We start from the raw sequence: 16,484 nt of genomic DNA on the forward strand, positions 1-16,484 counted from the left end.
TATTGTAAGTTGTCGCATGGTTAAGTTGGTGTTAAATCAGGTGGTGTGGCAGGGTCTATTCCATATCATACCTCAATAAATTGCATTAAGCTTCCAGTCAGATCTGAACTCTGATCACTGGATTCAAAGAAGAGTGTGCTCACTATTACAGCATGGAACATGTTCAATGCCCCTCCACCTCCCTGCCATCAGAACCTCCTATTCCAGCTGGAGGGGGCTCGTCACTGGGTGCAAAGTAATTCCAGGCCATCAGTGAATGATCTCAGCCAAGTAGGGACTAACCTCAGAACCCATGGACTTGGACAGAGAACGGGAATGAAGTGAATTGGAGGGAAAGCTCAGATGGCCGCTTTCCTTCATCAAAAGGCAGGCAGGTGAGGTGGCACAACCTCTGCCTGCAGCTGGCAAGGGCAAAACAGCACTTGGCAGCAAATAGGTTCCACTGAGATTTGAACTCAGATCGCTGGATTCAAAGTCCAGAGTGCTCACCATTACACCATGGAACCACAGCATATGCTGACTGCTTTTCCTGGCCCTTCACTCCCGGGCGGCTACAGGAACAAATGTTTCCCACTGCAAGACACCCAGGATGCAGCAGTGTGTCAGTGTGAGCACTGTGCGGGGGAGATGAGTGTGTCAGAACGGACAGGGAGATGAGCAGTCAGGCCAGAGGAAGAACTGGCAAATGTGGATGAGAATTGTTAATTCCTTTTCTGGCTGCCAGTCTGGGAGCAGCTGTGGAGGTCAGGCTGGTCAGAGGAGTGTTGGCATAGAACATCACAGCACAGGCCCTTCAGCCCACCATGTTGTGCAGACCTACATGAACCTGCTCCACAATCAATCTAACCCTTCCCCTTGCATGGCCGAGTCCTGCATTTTTCTTACATTCACTGGGGTCAGGGAGGCACTGGCTCTTCAATGGGTCTTGGGGAGGCACTGGCTGTTCACTGAGGCTTGCAGAGGCACTGGCTGTTCACTGAAGCATGGGATGGGAACTGGTTGTTCACTGGGTCTTGGGGAGGCACTGGCTGTTCACTGGGTCTTGGGGAGGCACTTGCTGTTCACTGAAGCTTGGGAGGGGAACTGGCTGTTCACTGGGTCTTGGGAGGGGAACCAGCTGTTCACTGGGTCTTGTGGATGTACTGGCTGTTCACTGGGTCTTGGGGAGGCACTGGCTGTTCACTGGGTCTTGGGGAGGCACTTGCTGTTCACTGAAGCTTGGGAGGGGAACTGGCTGTTCACTGGGTCTTGGGAGGGGAACTGGCTGTTCATTGAGACCTGGGAGGGGAACTGGCTGGTCACTGGGTCTTGGGAGGGGAACTGGCTGTTCACTGGGTCTTGGGGAGGCACTTGCTGTTCACTGAAGCTTGGGAGGGGAACTGGCTGTTCACTGAAGCTTGGGAGGGGAACTGGCTGGTCACTGGGTCTTGGGAGGGGAACTGGATGGTCACTGGGTCTTGGGAGGGGAACTGGCTGGTCACTGGGTCTTGGGGAGGCACTTGCTGTTCACTGAAGCTTGGGAGGGGAACTGGCTGTTCACTAAAGCTTGGGAGGGGAACTGGCTGTTCACTGAAACCTGGGAGGGGAACTGGCTGGTCACTGGGTCTTGGGGAGGCACTTGCTGTTCACTGAAGCTTGGGAGGGGAACTGGCTGTTCACTGAGACCTGGGAGGGGAACTGGCTGGTCACTGGGTCTTGGGAGGGGAACTGGCTGTTCACTGGGTCTTGTGGAGGTACTGGCTGTTCACTGGGTCTTGGGGAGGCACCGGCTGTTCACTGGGTCTTGGGGAGGCACTGGCTGTTCACTGGGTCTTGGGGAGGCACTTGCTGTTCACTGAAGCTTGGGAGGGGAACTGGCTGTTCACTGGGTCTTGGGAGGGGAACCGGCTGTTCACTGGGTCTTGTGGAGGTACTGGCTGTTCACTGGGTCTTGGGGAGGCACTGGCTGTTCACTGGGTCTTGGAGAGGCACTGGCTGTTCACTGGGTCTTGGGGAGTCACTTGCTGTTCACTGAAGCTTGGGAGGGGAACTGGCTGTTCACTGGGTCTTGGGAGGGGAACTGGCTGTTCATTGAGACCTGGGAGGGGAACTGGCTGGTCACTGGGTCTTGGGAGGGGAACTGGCTGTTCACTGGGTCTTGGGGAGGCACTTGCTGTTCACTGAAGCTTGGGAGGGGAACTGGCTGTTCACTGAAGCTAGGGAGGGGAACTGGCTGGTCACTGGGTCTTGGGAGGGGAACTGGCTGGTCACTGGGTCTTGGGAGGGGAACTGGCTGGTCACTGGGTCTTGGGAGGGGAACTGGCTGTTCACTGAGGCTTGGGAGGGGAACTGGCTGTTCAATGGGTCTTGGGGAGGCACTTGCTGTTCACTGAAGCTTGGGAGGGGAACTGGCTGTTCACTGAGACCTGGGAGGGGAACTGGCTGGTCACTGGGTCTTGGGGAGGCACTTGCTGTTCACTGAAGCTTGGGAGGGGAACTGGCTGTTCACTAAAGCTTGGGAGGGGAACTGGCTGTTCACTGAGACCTGGGAGGGGAACTGGCTGGTCACTGGGTCTTGGGAGGGGAACTGGCTGTTCACTGGGTCTTGTGGAGGTACTGGCTGTTCACTGGGTCTTGGGGAGGCACTGGCTGTTCACTGGGTCTTGGGGAGGCACCGGCTGTTCACTGGGTCTTGGGGAGGCACTTGCTGTTCACTGAAGCTTGGGAGGGGAACTGGCTGTTCACTGGGTCTTGGGAGGGGAACCGGCTGTTCACTGGGTCTTGTGGAGGCACCGGCTGTTCACTGGGTCTTGGGGAGGCACTGGCTGTTCACTGGGTCTTGGGGAGGCACTTGCTGTTCACTGAAGCTTGGGAGGGGAACTGGCTGTTCACTGGGTCTTGGGAGGGGAACCGGCTGTTCACTGGGTCTTGTGGAGGTACTGGCTGTTCACTGGGTCTTGGGGAGGCACTGGCTGTTCACTGGGTCTTGGAGAGGCACTGGCTGTTCACTGGGTCTTGGGGAGTCACTTGCTGTTCACTGAAGCTTGGGAGGGGAACTGGCTGTTCACTGGGTCTTGGGAGGGGAACTGGCTGTTCATTGAGACCTGGGAGGGGAACTGGCTGGTCACTGGGTCTTGGGAGGGGAACTGGCTGTTCACTGGGTCTTGGGGAGGCACTTGCTGTTCACTGAAGCTTGGGAGGGGAACTGGCTGTTCACTGAAGCTAGGGAGGGGAACTGGCTGGTCACTGGGTCTTGGGAGGGGAACTGGCTGGTCACTGGGTCTTGGGAGGGGAACTGGCTGGTCACTGGGTCTTGGGAGGGGAACTGGCTGTTCACTGAGGCTTGGGAGGGGAACTGGCTGTTCAATGGGTCTTGGGGAGGCACTTGCTGTTCACTGAAGCTTGGGAGGGGAACTGGCTGTTCACTGAGACCTGGGAGGGGAACTGGCTGGTCACTGGGTCTTGGGGAGGCACTTGCTGTTCACTGAAGCTTGGGAGGGGAACTGGCTGTTCACTAAAGCTTGGGAGGGGAACTGGCTGTTCACTGAGACCTGGGAGGGGAACTGGCTGGTCACTGGGTCTTGGGAGGGGAACTGGCTGTTCACTGGGTCTTGTGGAGGTACTGGCTGTTCACTGGGTCTTGGGGAGGCACTGGCTGTTCACTGGGTCTTGGGGAGGCACCGGCTGTTCACTGGGTCTTGGGAGGGGAACTGGCTGTTCACTGGGTCTTGGGGAGGCACTGGCTGTTCACTGGGTCTTGGGGAGGCACTTGCTGTTCACGGAAGCTTGGGAGGGGAACTGGCTGTTCACTAAAGCTTGGGAGGGGAACTGGCTGTTCACTGGGTCGGGGAGGCACTGGCTGTACACTGAGGCTTGGGAGGGGAGCTGGCTGTTCACTGGGTCTTGGGGAGGCACTTGCTGTTCACTGAAGCATGGGAGGGGAACTGGCTGTTCACTGAGACCTGGGAGGGGAACTGGCTGTTCACTGGGTCTTGTGGAGGTACTGGCTGTTCACTGGGTCTTGGGGAGGCACCGGCTGTTCACTGGGCCTTGAGGAGGCACTGGCTGTTCACTGGGTCTTGGGGAGGCACTGGCTGTTCACTGGGTCTTGGGGAGGCACTTGCTGTTCACTGAAGCTTGGGAGGGGAACTGGCTGTTCACTGGGTCTTGGGAGGGGAACCGGCTGTTCACTGGGTCTTGGGGAGGCACTGGCTGTTCACTGGGTCTTGGGGAGGCACTTGCTGTTCACTGAAGCTTGGGAGGGGAACTGGCTGGTCACTGGGTCTTGGGAGGGGAACTGGCTGTTCATTGAGACCTGGGAGGGGAACTGGCTGGTCACTGGGTCTTGGGAGGGGAACTGGCTGTTCACTGGGTCTTGGGGAGGCACTTGCTGTTCACTGAAGCTTGGGAGGGGAACTGGCTGTTCACTGAAGCTTGGGAGGGGAACTGGCTGGTCACTGGGTCTTGGGAGGGGAACTGGCTGGTCACTGGGTCTTGGGAGGGGAACTGGCTGGTCACTGGGTCTTGGGAGGGGAACTGGCTGTTCACTGAGGCTTGGGAGGGGAACTGGCTGTTTAATGGGTCTTGGGGAGGCACTTGCTGTTCACTGAAGCTTGGGAGGGGAACTGGCTGTTCACTGAGACCTGGGAGGGGAACTGGCTGGTCACTGGGTCTTGGGGAGGCACTTGCTGTTCACTGAAGCTTGGGAGGGGAACTGGCTGTTCACTAAAGCTTGGGAGGGGAACTGGCTGTTCACTGAGACCTGGGAGGGGAACTGGCTGGTCACTGGGTCTTGGGAGGGGAACTGGCTGTTCACTGGGTCTTGTGGAGGTACTGGCTGTTCACTGGGTCTTGGGGAGGCACTGGCTGTTCACTGGGTCTTGGGGAGGCACTTGCTGTTCACTGAAGCTTGGGAGGGGAACTGGCTGTTCACTGAGACCTGGGAGGGGAACTGGCTGGTCACTGGGTCTTGGGGAGGCACTTGCTGTTCACTGAAGCTTGGGAGGGGAACTGGCTGTTCACTAAAGCTTGGGAGGGGAACTGGCTGTTCACTGAGACCTGGGAGGGGAACTGGCTGGTCACTGGGTCTTGGGAGGGGAACTGGCTGTTCACTGGGTCTTGTGGAGGTACTGGCTGTTCACTGGGTCTTGGGGAGGCACTGGCTGTTCACTGGGTCTTGGGGAGGCACCGGCTGTTCACTGGGTCTTGGGAGGGGAACTGGCTGTTCACTGGGTCTTGGGGAGGCACTGGCTGTTCACTGGGTCTTGGGGAGGCACTTGCTGTTCACGGAAGCTTGGGAGGGGAACTGGCTGTTCACTAAAGCTTGGGAGGGGAACTGGCTGTTCACTGGGTCGGGGAGGCACTGGCTGTACACTGAGGCTTGGGAGGGGAGCTGGCTGTTCACTGGGTCTTGGGGAGGCACTTGCTGTTCACTGAAGCATGGGAGGGGAACTGGCTGTTCACTGAGACCTGGGAGGGGAACTGGCTGTTCACTGGGTCTTGTGGAGGTACTGGCTGTTCACTGGGTCTTGGGGAGGCACCGGCTGTTCACTGGGCCTTGAGGAGGCACTGGCTGTTCACTGGGTCTTGGGGAGGCACTGGCTGTTCACTGGGTCTTGGGGAGGCACTTGCTGTTCACTGAAGCTTGGGAGGGGAACTGGCTGTTCACTGGGTCTTGGGAGGGGAACCGGCTGTTCACTGGGTCTTGGGGAGGCACTGGCTGTTCACTGGGTCTTGGGGAGGCACTTGCTGTTCACTGAAGCTTGGGAGGGGAACTGGCTGGTCACTGGGTCTTGGGAGGGGAACTGGCTGTTCATTGAGACCTGGGAGGGGAACTGGCTGGTCACTGGGTCTTGGGAGGGGAACTGGCTGTTCACTGGGTCTTGGGGAGGCACTTGCTGTTCACTGAAGCTTGGGAGGGGAACTGGCTGTTCACTGAAGCTTGGGAGGGGAACTGGCTGGTCACTGGGTCTTGGGAGGGGAACTGGCTGGTCACTGGGTCTTGGGAGGGGAACTGGCTGGTCACTGGGTCTTGGGAGGGGAACTGGCTGTTCACTGAGGCTTGGGAGGGGAACTGGCTGTTTAATGGGTCTTGGGGAGGCACTTGCTGTTCACTGAAGCTTGGGAGGGGAACTGGCTGTTCACTGAGACCTGGGAGGGGAACTGGCTGGTCACTGGGTCTTGGGGAGGCACTTGCTGTTCACTGAAGCTTGGGAGGGGAACTGGCTGTTCACTAAAGCTTGGGAGGGGAACTGGCTGTTCACTGAGACCTGGGAGGGGAACTGGCTGGTCACTGGGTCTTGGGAGGGGAACTGGCTGTTCACTGGGTCTTGTGGAGGTACTGGCTGTTCACTGGGTCTTGGGGAGGCACTGGCTGTTCACTGGGTCTTGGGGAGGCACTTGCTGTTCACTGAAGCTTGGGAGGGGAACTGGCTGTTCACTAAAGCTTGGGAGGGGAACTGGCTGTTCACTAAAGCTTGGGAGGGGAACTGGCTGTTCACTGGGTCTTGGGGAGGCACTTGCTGTTCACTGAAGCTTGGGAGGGGAACCGGCTGTTCACTGGGTCTTGTGGAGGTACTGGCTGTTCACTGGGTCTTGGGGAGGCACTGGCTGTTCACTGGGTCTTGGAGAGGCACTGGCTGTTCACTGGGTCTTGGGGAGGCACTTGCTGTTCACTGAAGCTTGGGAGGGGAACTGGCTGTTCACTGGGTCTTGGGAGGGGAACTGGCTGTTCATTGAGACCTGGGAGGGGAACTGGCTGGTCACTGGGTCTTGGGAGGGGAACTGGCTGTTCACTGGGTCTTGGGGAGGCACTTGCTGTTCACTGAAGCTTGGGAGGGGAACTGGCTGTTCACTGAAGCTTGGGAGGGGAACTGGCTGGTCACTGGGTCTTGGGAGGGGAACTGGCTGGTCACTGGGTCTTGGGAGGGGAACTGGCTGGTCACTGGGTCTTGGGAGGGGAACTGGCTGTTCACTGAGGCTTGGGAGGGGAACTGGCTGTTCAATGGGTCTTGGGGAGGCACTTGCTGTTCACTGAAGCTTGGGAGGGGAACTGGCTGTTCACTGAGACCTGGGAGGGGAACTGGCTGGTCACTGGGTCTTGGGGAGGCACTTGCTGTTCACTGAAGCTTGGGAGGGGAACTGTCTGTTCACTAAAGCTTGGGAGGGGAACTGGCTGTTCACTGAGACCTGGGAGGGGAACTGGCTGGTCACTGGGTCTTGGGAGGGGAACTGGCTGTTCACTGGGTCTTGTGGAGGTACTGGCTGTTCACTGGATCTTGGGGAGGCACTGGCTGTTCACTGGGTCTTGGGGAGGCACTGGCTGTTCACTGGGTCTTGGGGAGGCACCGGCTGTTCACTGGGTCTTGGGAGGGGAACTGGCTGTTCACTGGGTCTTGGGGAGGCACTGGCTGTTCACTGGGTCTTGGGAGGGGAACTGGCTGTTCACTGGGTCTTGGGGAGGCACTTGCTGTTCACGGAAGCTTGGGAGGGGAACTGGCTGTTCACTAAAGCTTGGGAGGGGAACTGGCTGTTCACTGGGTCGGGGAGGCACTGGCTGTACACTGAGGCTTGGGAGGGGAGCTGGCTGTTCACTGGGTCTTGGGGAGGCACTTGCTGTTCACTGAAGCATGGGAGGGGAACTGGCTGTTCACTGAGACCTGGGAGGGGAACTGGCTGTTCACTGGGTCTTGTGGAGGTACTGGCTGTTCACTGGGTCTTGGGGAGGCACCGGCTGTTCACTGGGCCTTGGGGAGGCACTGGCTGTTCACTGGGTCTTGGGGAGGCACTGGCTGTTCACTAAAGCGTGGGAGAGGAACTGGCTGTTCACTGGGTCTTGGAGAGGCACTGGCTGTTCACTGGGCCTTGAGGAGGCACTGGCTGTTCACTGAGGCTTGGGAGGGGAACTGGCTGTTCACTGGGCCTTGGGGAGGCACTGGCTGTTCACTGGGTCTTGGGGAGGCACTGGTTGTTCACTCAGGCTTGGAGAGGCACTGGCTGTTCACTGGGTCTTGGGGAGGCACTGGCTGTTCACTGAGGCTTGGGAGGGGAACTGGCTGTTCACTGGGCCTTGGGGAGGCACTGGATTTTCACTGAGGCTTAGGAGGGGAACTGGATGTTCACTGGGTCTTGCGGAGGCACTGGCTGTTCACTGATGCGTGGGAGGGGAACTGGCTGTTCACTGGGTCTTGTGGAGGCACTGGCTGTTCACTGAGGCTTGGGATGGGAACTGGATGTTCACTGGGTCTTGTGGAGGCACTGGATGTTCACTGGGTCTTGGGGAGGCTCTGGCTGTTTACTCAGGCTTGGAGGGGCACTGGCTGTTCACTCAGGCTTGGAGGGGCACTGGCTGGTCACTGAAGCTTGGGAGGGGAACTGGCTGTTCACTGGGTCTTGGGGAGGCACTGGCTGTTCACTGGGTCATGGGGAGGCACTGGCTGCTCACTGGGTCTTGGGAGGGGAACTGGCTGTTCACTGAAGCTTGGGAGGGGAACTGGCTGTTCACTGGGTCTTGTGGAGGTATTGGCTGTTCACTGGGTTTTGGGGAGGCACTAGCTGTGTATTCTTTCTGTGCCTTTCAAATCTTAAGCACCTTATCAAATACTTTCTCATCCTCTGCCACTCCAAGGTGAAAAGCCCTCAGTCACTCAATCTTTTCTCATAAGACATGCTCTGTAATCCAGATTTTATCCTGGTAAATCTCCTCTGCACTCTCCCTAAGGCTTCCATATCCTTCCTCTAATGAGGCGTCTACAACTGAACACAGTGCTCCAAGGGTGGTCTAACCAGAGCTTGAGAGAGCTGCAGTGTTTTCTTGTGGCTCTTGCACTCAGCCCTCCTGCTATTAAACACAAGAGATTCTGCAGAAGCTGGAAATCCAAAGCAACACACACACACACACTGCTGGAGGAACTCAGCAGGTCAGGCAGCATCTGTGGAAATGAATAAACAGTCGATGCTCCAGATCGAGACCCTTCTTTGGGACTTGAGAGGAATGGAGAAGAAGACAGAATAAAAGGTGAGGGGAATGGCAGGAGGGTAGCTGGAAAGTGATATGTTAAACCAGGTAGGGGGGAAAGGCAAAGAGCTGGAGAGGAAGGAATCTGATAGGAGAGGGAAGTGGGCAATAGGAGAAGGGGAAGGAGGGGGAGATTTCAAGCATCTACAGACTTTATAGTGTTTAGAATTCTGCAGATGCTGGAAAACCAGAGCAACACGCAAAATGCAGGAGGAACTCAGCAGGTCAGACAGCATCTAAGGAAATTAATGAACAGTCAAGGTTTGGGGTCGAGTCCCTTATTCAGGACTTGAAAGGAAAAGGGCAGAAGCCAGAAGAAGGAGATGGTTGAAGGAGAAGGAGTACAAGCTGACAGGTGATAGGTGAGACCAGGTCGGGGGAAGGTGGGTGGGTGAGGGAGGGGGATGAAGCTGGGAGGGGATAGATGGAAGAGGTAAAGGGCAGAAGAAGAAGAAATGTAATAACAGTGGGCCAAGCCTGTTCTAAATTGGGACAAAAGTTGGGCAATCTGTAATTATTCACTCTCGTACAGTAAACTCCATGAGGAGCCCCGCAGTGAAGGATAACCCTTCAAGGCTGGAAACAGCAGGTTGTTGTAAGGGCCACTCTCTGCTTTCTCTGGTTTCTCTGCTTCATGCCCGCTGACTGCAAATTACCAGGAAACCCTCAGCAAAACCATTGCAGATGCTTCCTTCCCATTACGTAGCCTGATTCCCTCTAGAGAATCACAATGGGAACCATGTCCACCACAGAACAACAGGGCAGTCCAGGGTTAAACCACACAAAGTGGCCTGAAAAGCTTTTCCTCCCCCTCACTCTTCATTCTCCCTGCTTAGACTTCCATCTCTGCCCTCTGCCCTGTGACCAGAGGGAACAGGCTGCCTCCGTCCTCCTCCAAGTGCACTCACCAACAGCATGACTAAATCCTGCTGGAAAACAAAGGCTGGCTGAGATAATTCATCAATGTTAACAAGAATTTCATCTCCTCTCTGCCAGAAAGCCTGGCATTATCAACTTGTAGGCCCTCAGTTTGCCCACAGGCAAATCACTAAACGTTAAGACTCCACCGGGTTTCAAACTCAGATCACAGGATTCAAAGTCCCGACTGCTCATCATTAAACCGTGAACCTGCGCACTCCCTTCAGTAAGTTCTCTCCCTCCCTCTCGTCCTCAACATCAGAACTCCTCATTTTGGCTGGAGGGGCTTGCCTCCGGGTGCAGTCTCTTTCAGGAATAACATCCTCAGCCAGTCAGGGAGGGTAGAGTTGATCTGTTGCCCCAAGATCAGCAACTAAATCAACAAAAAGGGGAAAGGAAGCCAATCAGCAATAGGTACTGACAAAAGTTGAAAACAGGCACCCCACAGCAGAGGCTGAACACTCACACAGGGGACATTGTTAGAGAATTGACAACTGCTTAACAGGAAGAATATTGGGCAATATTGACTAACCATAGAACTGAGAAGTGGGAGCAGCTATGAGATGTCAGCTGTGGCTGACTCTGAGGTTCAAACCGAAACCATAGCTTCATGAAATGAAAATAGGGCATTGAAAAGTGACAGGCACTCCTTCTGCTTATTGTCAGCGAGGGCTCCTCAAAGTTTCAGTCCCAATCACCTGAAAAAACCAGCGATAATTTCCCTGCAGTGAGGTGAGCACTTCTGAAACATCTCCCTTGGTATGAAAGTGCTCATTGCCACTATAGGAATGACGGATAACTGGAGGCCACAGTTAGCACCCTGAGAGACTCCTGTGGGAAGATGAGTTCACAAGAGCCTTTTGGGACAAGTGTCGGCAGCAGTCGGTGCATAACCGTACAGTTAACTGCACTGTATTCCATCTGTCACTTTCTTGCTGATTATTCTAATCTTTCTAAGTCCTTCTGCAGACTCCCTGCTTCCTCAACAGTACCTATCTTTGTACCATCTGCAATCTTGGCCACAATGCCATCAATTCCATTTTCCAAATCACTGACATAAAGCATCAAAAGAAACGTTCCCACCCCTGCAGTTTTCTGACCCCTGTGGAACGCCACTAGTCACTGGCATCCAACCAGAATGGGCCCCCTTTAATCCCACACTTTGCCTCCTGCTAGTCAGTCAATCTTCTGTCCATGTTAGTATCTTTCCTGTAATACCATGGGCTATTGTTTATCAGCCTTATGTGTGGTACCATGTCAAAGGCCTTCTGAACATCCAAGTAAGCAGCAGCCACTGACTCCCCCTTATCTATTCTGCCTGTTATTCCTTCAAGGAATTCCAACAGATATGTCAGGCTAGATTTCTCTTTCGGGAAATCATGTTGACTTTGGCCTACTTTCTCACGTGCCCTACAAGTACCTTGAAATCTCATCCTTAATAATGGGCTGTAACATCTTGCCCAGCACTGAAGTCAGGTTAACTAGCCTATAATTTCCAGTCTTATGCCCCCTTCCCTTCTTAAAGAGTGACATTTGCAATTTTCCAGTCTTCTGGAACCATTTCAGAACCAAGTGATTCTTGAAAGATTATTACTAATGCTTCCACAGTCTCTTCAGTCACCCCTTTCAGAATCCTGTGATGTAGTCCATCTGGTCCAGCTGACTTATCTACCTTCAGACCCGGCAGCATTCCAAGCACCTTCCCCTTAGTAATAGCAACAACACTCACTTCTGCTCCTGACTGTCTCAAATTCCTGGCATACTGCAGATGACTTCCACAGAGAATACTAACAAAAAATCTGCCATTTCCTTGTTTCCTATTACTAACTCTCCAGTGTCATTTTCCAGTAGTCTGATACTATTGCCTCTATTTGACTCTTCTTATATCTGAAAAAAAATTCTCTCCTTGTAGATTTTTAGTTGCCTTTTGTTGGTTTTTAAAAGCTTCCCAATCCTCTAACTTCTCACTAATCTTTGTCATATTCTATGCCCTCCTTTTTGCTTTAATGCTGTCTTTGACTTCCTTTGTCAGCCACGATTGCCTCATCCTCACTTTACAATACTTTTTCTTTGTGATGAATTGATCCTGTGGCTTTCGAATTGCCCCTGGAAACTCCAGCTCCTCTGCCAATCAGTTTTGCCCAGCTCCTCTCTCATGTCTCTGTATTTCCCCTAACCCCACTGCAATACATAATCCAATTTTAGCTTCTCCTTCTCAGACTGCAGGGTGAATTCTAACATATTATGATCACTGCTTCCGAAGGGTTCCTTCACCTTGAGCTTCCCATTTAAATCTGGGTCATTGCATAACACTGACTCCAGAATTGCCTTTCCCCCGGTGGGATCAATCACAAACTGCTTTAAAAAGCCAACTAATAGGCATTCTACAAATTCCCTCTCGTAGAATCAAGCACCAATCCCATTTCCCAATCTAGCTGCATATTGAAAATCCCCAAATACCATTGCCCTTTCGACATGCTTTTTCTGTCTCCCGTGGTTCACATCTTGGCTACTATTCGGAGGTCTGTATATAACTCCCATCAGGGTCTTCAGACCCTTGCAGTTTCTAAACTCTACCCACAAGGATTCTACGTTATCTGATCCTATGTCACTGCTTTATATGGATTTGATTTTATTTTATACCAACAGAGCCACCCCACGTCCTCTACCAACCAGGCTGTTGGGGGCTGTGAAGGTTTGTAAAGGTGCTCTGCTGGTCAAAGCGAGCGAAAAAGACATTGAGCTCATTTGGGAATGAAACCTGGTTGGTGCGTGGAATGCATTGCCTGAGTCAGTGGTGGAGGCAGATACACTAGTGAAATTTAAAAGACTACTAGACAGGTATATGGAGGAATTTAAGGTGGGGGGTTCTATGGGAGGCAGGGTTTAAGGGTTGGCACAACATTGTGGGCTGAAGGGCCTGTACTGCACTGTACTATTCTATGTTCACCTACGGCATGTTGCTTGGTTTTACTTTGTGGGAGGTAATTGCATTGAAGCCCTGCCACAGATGTTTAACATCCTTCTGTGATTCACACTTGGTCCAGAGTTGTTTCTTTGCATGTGAGATGGCTTCCTGGAGGTCATACCCAGACCTCGTGTACTTTCCTGCAGCATTGGGGCAGCATGGTAGTCTAACACTTCCACAGCGCCAGTGACCCAGGTTCACTTCCCACCACTGTAAGGTGTTTGTACGTTCTCCTTGTGGCTGCCAGGTTCCCTCCAGGTGCTCCAGTGTCCTCCCACATTCCAAAGATGCACAGCTTAGTATGATAATTGATCACGTGGGTGTAATTGGGTGACACAGGTTCACTAAGCCTGAAGGGCCAGCTACCATGCTATATCTTAAAAAACTAACCTCATGCTTTTAAATTCAATCCCTCCAGCAACAAAGGCCATCGTTCCATCTGCCTTCTTGATAATCTGATGCACCTGCAAACCAAACTTCAGCACTCCCAAGTTCCTCTACACAGCAGCTTGCTGCAATCTTTCACAATTTAAGTAATTATCTGAGCTTCCATTTTTCCTTTCAAGATGGATGACCTCGCATTCCGCATTCTGATGTAAGACAACAAGTACATTGGCAGTGACAATCCAGGAGGACTGTGACTATGAAACTCAGGGAGGAAGTAACCCATTGTATTGGCTAGGCTCATCGCATAATCAAAGTTCTCTCCCACCCTGGGCGTTCAGTCCTCTCCCCCAAACTGGACTAGACTATTTACTTCATAATTTGCCTCGTTACGTCCTTGCTCATTATTACCTGCCCGCATTGTATTTTCTCTATGGTCTGCATTGCCTTCCACTGCCCTCTTCTTCTATTCCCCCACTCTGGCCTCTCAGCTCTTCTCAGCTACCTATCACCTCCCCTGGTCCACTCTCTTTCTCCCATGGTCCACTCTCCTCTCCTGTCAGATTCTTTTTCTCCAGCCCTTTACCTTTCTCGCCCACTTCGTCTCACCTATCACCTTCTAGCTATCCTCCCTCCCTTTCACCCACCTTTTTATTCGGGCATCTTCCCCCTTCCTTGCCAGTCGAAGAAAGGTCTCAGTTCAAAACGTTGACTGTTTATTCCTCTCCATAATGCTGCCTGACTTGCTGAGTTCCTCCAGCATTTTGTGTGTGATACTTTGGATTTCCAGCATCTGCAGAATCTCTTGTGTTTAAGATTTGCTATTGTTTTACCTTGATGCACAGAGTAATGATCTGAACTGCAGAAACAACAAGTAAGACAAGTTCTTCACTGTATTTCAGTGCGCACGACAATTATAAGACAATTCCAAATCCACTTTCAGTTTTTCCACCTCTCAAGATTTGAACTTGAACCCCGCTCGGTGGGACACAAATGCCTGTGTGTGGTGAGATAAAATCCTGGACAGCATGAGCTAGAGCCTGCAGAGGCTCTACACCCAGGGTAATTTATATTCTATCAGTGAGGTCACACCCAGTCACAGAGCAAGGGACGGGTTTTCAGTATAAAGGAATGAGGGAGACTATTGCTGACGTGTAATGGTTTCATGGGAGTTAATTAGCTTTGAAAGCTGGCAGTGAACAGTGCATTCTCGGCAGAAAATGCTACTTGATCAATATTCAAAGGTCTTTGCCTTGGCTAAGGGGTGGTCACAGAAGCGGCTACGGGATTGCTTCGAATCAATGGACTGGGCTGTGTCTGAGGACTCATCTGTGGATCTGAACGAATATACCATGATTGTAATGGACTTTATTAAAGTAGTTGTAGGCGAGTGTATTCCCACAAAAACGTACAGAGTCTTCCCTGATCAATTTTAAAAAACACTAATCTAAACAATACTAATACTAATCAACTAAACTAAAGAAAAGAAAAAGACATGGCTACTGTGTTACATCAGATAGGACCATCAGTGTCATTAACTCCGCTCCTCTTTCCATATATTTAAGAGTAATAGAATAGGTTTGGAGAAGGTCAAATTACATCATATGGAAGTGTTAACTAAATGGCCTCCAAGTCTTTTTGAATTTAATAGAGGGATCATGAATAACACTTCTAATTTTTTCTAATTTTAAACACAACATAGTTTGAGGGAACCGATGAAATGTGGTGGGAGGATTAATCTCTTTCCAATTTAGCAAAATGGATCTTCTAGCCATTAATGTAACAAATGCAATCATTCAACGAGCTGAAGAGGTGAAATGATTTTGTTCTATCATTGGTAGACCAAAAATTGCAGTAATAGGGTGAGGTTGTAAATCAATACTCAGAACAGTTGAAATAATATCAAAGATATCTTTCCAATATTTTTTCAAAAGAGGACATGACCAAAACATATGAGTTAAAGAAGCTATCTCAGAGTGACATCTATCACATACAGGATTTATGTGAGAGTAATAACAAGCTAGTTTACCTTTAGACATATGGGCCCTATGTACTACTTTAAACTGTATCAGTGCATGTTTAGCACATATAAATGAAGAATTAACTAATTGAAGATTTTTTTCCCATTTTTCTATAGGTAAAGTAAGCTTAAGTTCCCTTTCCCAATCATTCTTAATTTTATTAGATAAGTCTGGACGTATTTTCATAATTATATGTAGTTGTAGAGAAGGGGGAGAGATGGCAGTGCGACGCAGTGCATACGGCCACTTCTGTGGTGATGTCTGTTATTTGTCAAGTAGGGAACCATGCACAATTCTGATTTGATGGAGACAGACGTGAGAGTACGGAGGAACATCTGGAGAAACTTCTGAAATGCCCGTTTCGCTGCCGCTGCTACTGTGTGGTCTGGAATCTCTGGAGGAGAAGGCTCCGAATCCTCGGCTTTGCTTGTTTCAGCGGCCGGGACGAGGTCGAAGGCGCTCGGCAGAGGATGGCGCTCGGGAGGCTGTATCGGAGGGACTGGTCGGAGGCTCGAAGTTTTCGGACGGACAATTCAGTGTCGGCTGTTGTCAGGTGCTTCCAATGCATCGGCAGTTGCTGGTGCCTGGAGGTTTATGGCAGGGAGTTTCTCCCTTTGCCGCCTGCTATCTGGGACTCGGGAGTCGATCGTCTTGGGACTTTGAGACTTTTTTTTTACTGTGCCCATGGTCTGTTCTTCATCAAATTATGGTATTGCTTTGCACTGCTGTAACTATATGTTATAATTATGTGGTTCTGTCAGTGTTAGTCTTTGGTTTGTCCTGTGATTCTGTGATATCATTCTGGAGGAGCATTGTATCATTTCTTGATGCATACATGCATTTCTAAATGACAATAAACGAGGACTGAGTGTTCTCATAATTTTAAAAAATGGTTCCTATTACACCTTTCTGAAAAGGATTTAAATCTAAACTTGAGTCAATGGACTGGGCTGTGTTTGAGGACTCATCTGTGGATCTGAACGAATATACCACGATTGTAATGGACTTTGTTAAAGTAGTTGTAGGCGAGTGTATTCCCACAAAAACATTCTGAGTCTTCCCCGATCAAAAGCCCTGGATAAACAATGACCCACAATCTGCTGAAAGCCAGATCAAAGGTGTTCAGGTCTGGTGACAAAAGAAGTTACAAGAGTCAGAATCAGGTTTAATATCACCGGAATATGTCATGAAATTTGTA

General features: G+C 51.6%; 1 non-coding gene across 1 annotated transcript; it reads right to left on the reverse strand.

Moving 5' to 3' along the window:
• Positions 1-434: 434 nt before the first annotated feature.
• On the reverse strand, positions 435-506 carry trnaq-uug (transfer RNA glutamine (anticodon UUG)). Its single transcript has one exon. It is a non-coding gene; the product is annotated as a tRNA-Gln (tRNA).
• Positions 507-16,484: the final 15,978 nt, after the last annotated feature.

Source organism: Mobula hypostoma, chromosome 5 (assembly GCF_963921235.1).
Source record: "Mobula hypostoma chromosome 5, sMobHyp1.1, whole genome shotgun sequence".
NCBI classification, from domain to species: domain Eukaryota; kingdom Metazoa; phylum Chordata; class Chondrichthyes; order Myliobatiformes; family Myliobatidae; genus Mobula; species Mobula hypostoma.